Consider the following 4,735-nt stretch of genomic DNA (forward strand, 5'->3'; position numbering starts at 1 on the left):
AATTATAAGGTCTGGTTCTGGGAGATGCATAAAAGTTTTCACCAATGGAATTAATTGGTGACATTTCAATCCTCTTTTGGAAATCCATGTTATGTGTACATTTGGTAAGCTGAGGTTGCAAATTCGTCTGCTTACTGCATATTTTTCACTCCAGTGAATATAACTGTGTCCTATTAGCCAGACCTTCATTTTCAAGGGATTTGTAGTGGTCCTCCGATCGGTTCTGGAAGTGGAATGGTAGTTAGAAGTTGAAATTTTAAATAAAGAAAAAGGAAGAGGCTGGGTGTGGTTAAAAAAATAAAAATGATTGGTTGATTGTAACAAGTGGAGAGTGAACAGGTCAATGTTTATGTTAAACGAAAAGTACTATTGGGTGTGAAAAAACAAGACATGTAACAGAGTTGTGGATTGGCAGGTGTTTCTGGAGGGAAAACAGTGTTCTTAGTTTGCTGTAGAACGTTGAGACATGAACTTTTGACCTCTGCCTTCAGCAAGGTGCAGAATGAGGTGTAACCATGGAAACAGCCGGAGATGGCAGTTGGTGATGAGTTCACTCTTTGGTGCCTCTGCATCTGAGTCTGTTCTCTGGTGGCTGGCGGACAACTGTTTGTTATTGTGGAGATGAAAGGGTGATAAGGAGAGAAATACGACATAGCGTCTGGCCTGTAGAAGCGTGGGAGCAGTGATTAACTCTGAGTGAAGCGGAACTGTGTCGGTGCTTAGTAACAGTAAAAAAAAATGTTAACAGTGGTATAACTGTCTTTACGGTGCGCGACCTACTAAGAAAGAGTTCACGGGCCGTAATTGGCTTGCAGGTTCTAGTATCAGTAAGTGAGGTCGAGAAAAGAAAATATTCAGGACTTTATTTATGAAGGCCTTGCGCCACCGGTGCGTTACTTTTTCCCATTTTAAAAAATGAGGCACTGGCGGCGGAAAGTCTTCATAAATAAGGTTCTCAGTGACTACAGTTAAGGTTATGTGGAACCCATGAATAGTTTTTCAATATGAAATCATTTCAGTTGAGATTATGGATTAAAAGAGAAACCGTGAATATTTGAAATGTTTATTTAGAAATGTACTATTTTAAAGGCAAATCATTATGTAATCTGAGTACAGAAATTGCAAAAAACACAGTAATTGGTATTGTCAGTAGTACATGGAATACAAACGCTATAGTTGAAGAAAAATGAATATAGTTGGAAAAAAAAATTGTACAGTCTTATAAGGAAGTATATTATATTTTAATAAATGGAAGAAGGTTTCTGGCCTTTCAGTTTAGGAACGATATATGAAAATGCAAGTGGTTATACATCATTACTTTATGAATCAGCTGTCAAACAACACGAAATCATAATGTCCACTGTTAGTAAAGCAAATAGGTCTGTTCTTCAAAAGAAAATATGGAAAAGAACGTGAAGAATATAGAAAACCAAAAGCAAATGAGGACGTCAATGGCTTTTTTGAGAGTTATTGAAGCATTGTTTAGGCAAAATAGGTAGCTTCTGCTTGTAACAGGAAATCAGTTTTATCATTTGAAAGTATGTCAGCTATCCAATGGAAAAGAGTAAAGCAGTACTGATGATCTGTTATAATCGGAGCCTCTTTTACCATCAGAGGGCAGCTCGGTGGGTTTTCGATGTAGCTCGCTGTTAGGAAAGAGTTAACCGTCCATTGTGTAGGCAAAGTATGCAGCAAGTGCCTCTAACATGAAATCATTGTTATCATCTGAAAACATGTCAGCCATCCAATTGAGAAGATGAAAGGAGCATTCATGATCTGTCATTATTGGGGCGTCTTTTACCATCATAGGGCAGCTCGGTGGGTTTTCGTTGTAGCTCTCTGTTAGGAAATATTGCGCCGCTGCGAATATATTCCAATGACCCAGAACTCCTTGTATCGGTGCAAAGGCCATAAACCCTCCGTTGTAACAAAACTGTTCATGATCAAGTAACGGATTCATGAGGTGATTGTAATTCGGTTCAGGAGGTACCAAATTGCAGAGACATAAATCCAGGGCCCATGTGAAATCACAGCTCAGGCAATGAAATACAGGCTGCACACAGGTGAAATACGAATATCGAAATGATAATCGATATGAAGTATTCAAAGTTGAGAGTTGTAAGGTGCCGTATTATAGAAGCATTCTCTGTCGAAATAGTTTTAAGTGGCCCGGCTCGTTTGCGAAGGCAGGAGGGACATCCATTTTGAATTTCCCAAGATGGTACAGGAAACGGCGCAGCACCGCTGGTTGTATAGCAACTCCACAGAATTAGGTCGCCGGCTATGCAGTGGAGAGGAGCAGAATGACTTGATACATTTTCTAGGAGTCTAGTCACTTATATATTGCTTAGTGGTTATTAAAAAAGTACCTTTTTTTGAACTGGAGGATGCGTTAAAAAATAAGGGAGTGATTTAAGGGAGTTGTAAAGCAAGGTCAATTTTTTTTACATCAATGCTCTTTTCTGTGAATGTTAGCTTAGTGAAAGATATGTGTGTGAGCAGATGCAACGTTCAGTTTTAAATGTGACAATGGCGGTCTTGTTCATGTCTTCCGATTCAAGGTCGGTATTCGCTGCCAAATACAAAGATTAAGAAACGCATGCGTGGGGTACATAGTGTGCATTCTTAAAGGAAAGCAAATGAAGGGTTATTTTTACCGCGTTAGCATTGTCGTTTAAAAAGTTATAGTGATTTCTATTATATGTGAAGAAAGTGTCACTGATGAAGACTGAAAATAAATCCTTATAAATGATACGGACTGGTGTATTTTAGAAAAGGTTTGTAACATTACATGAATTGTGGAAAAAAAATAATGTAATTGAAAGTGTATGGTTTGAAAATGAAAAGTAGAGGTTTATAGTTCATGTTTTGAAAGCAGTTCTACAGGGTCAGATGAAAGTGTATGGTTTGAAAATGAAAAGTAGAGGTTTATAGTTCACGTTTTGAAAGCAGTTCTAGAGGGTCAGATGCATGATAGATTTATTAAAAATAGAACATGTTTTTAAATAGTATTTTGGAAAAAATATGTGCCTTTATGTACTATTTACATTTGTGCCTATTGCGTATTCTTTGAGTTTTAGTAATCCTGTGTCTTATAAGTTTTCTAGGGGCGGTTTGAGGTTCATGGTGGGTTTGGGCAGGGAGGGTAGGTTGGGGGTTTGTAATAGGGGGTTCGGCTGGGGTGGAGTGCGGAGTTTAGTGAAAAGTGAGGGGGGCGGGGAGTTACGGTGTTTGGTAATGGAGCAGAGTCAGAGGACGCCACCTTTGTGTTATGGGCTGCCACGGAAATATGTATTTATTCTCAGAGGTTTATTATATTAAGGATATATATTAGCATGGTGGCTCTTGTCGTTTTGTTGTTCTGTGTATGTTTATAATGCTGGCTCTGTAGTTTTTGTTTATGGACCTTATTACGACACACAGGGGACCTACGTTGCACAGTTGGAGATCAGAGACTTAGGAAATAAAACTTTATAATTGTAAGGGCTGTAAGCGATAGAAATCGCCCGTTCTCGGTGTAAAAAATATCACCGCTATTGGTGGTATTTTCTACGGTGTTAGTACTCGAAGGAGAATAGTAACATATATGTGAAATAAAATTATGTAATAGGCTCAGCATTTTACATTTCCTATTTGATTTGTGTAGTGCTGTTTGTCTATGTTGTGCTGAAGTGAAGCCTTGCCTGTTAGCTAAAGCTGTGTGCAGCCAGACCGAAAAGGGGAAAGGTGTTGTACATTAAAGAAACATATCCAAACTTAATGTTGTACACAAAAGGCAGTAAATAATGTATTTATTTTTTATTTCTTTCTTTATTTTATTTTAAAAGTCTTATATAGTGCGAACAAGATCCCGAAGGAAATCAGAGCGCTTTACAAAAAGGATGGAAGGAGGGTAATACATACAATATCACCATTCATTAGGAATAAAAGCCAGAATAATCACATAATTACAAGACGCATGGGACAAAGGAGAGTAATACAATAGGCAGGTACATAGCGGACTAAACGGGGGCACACTATGAGATAAAGAAGAACAGCATACAATGATAGTCCAATGGATCAATGACCTTGAGCAGGGGAAAATAGCCCAATTAAGGTAGGAATTTGTTCATTAAGAATCTTTTGACTTCCAGTTTGAAAGCAATCGTTGAGGAGATTCTGCGTTTTTCCGGTTGAAGAGAGTTCCATATCTTTGGGGTGGCGCCGGAGAAGGCTTGCTGGCAAGCTCTCTTTTTCCTAACGATTTGTGGTTTCAGGAAGAAGGTGTTAGTGCTTTTTGAGGCTAGAGGCTACTAGGATCCATATTTTGAACAGTTGCTCTCCCCAATAGTAAGTGGAACTCCTGGTAAAGGGTTCCCTGCTCACTAAAAATGCTTTTAAACACCTTTGCTTTTAAACTGATTACTTCGTTTTTTAACTCTGCTTATTTGCACAAGAGCTCGCTTACCTGCACACTGCACTTTGCCCCCATTGCTAGGAAAGCCTGGTAAAGGGTTCCCTGCCGCATGAGAACGTCTTTCGCATCTTCTTTTAAAATTGATAACTTCCTTCATTTTTAATTTTGGTGCACTTTGCCCCCACTGCGTCTTCTCCTGTCCACCACGGATTGTTCCGCTTGTGTGGTGGGAATTCGACGCAAACCAGAAATGTCCTACTACTGGCAGGAAGCACCACTGTGGTTAGCAGTCTAGCTGACAAACGGGCATCATAAAAACAGATGCTTGCCTCAACACAT

The sequence above is a fragment of the Lissotriton vulgaris genome, chromosome 5 (genome assembly GCF_964263255.1).
Source record: "Lissotriton vulgaris chromosome 5, aLisVul1.2, whole genome shotgun sequence".
NCBI classification, from domain to species: Eukaryota; Metazoa; Chordata; class Amphibia; order Caudata; family Salamandridae; genus Lissotriton; species Lissotriton vulgaris.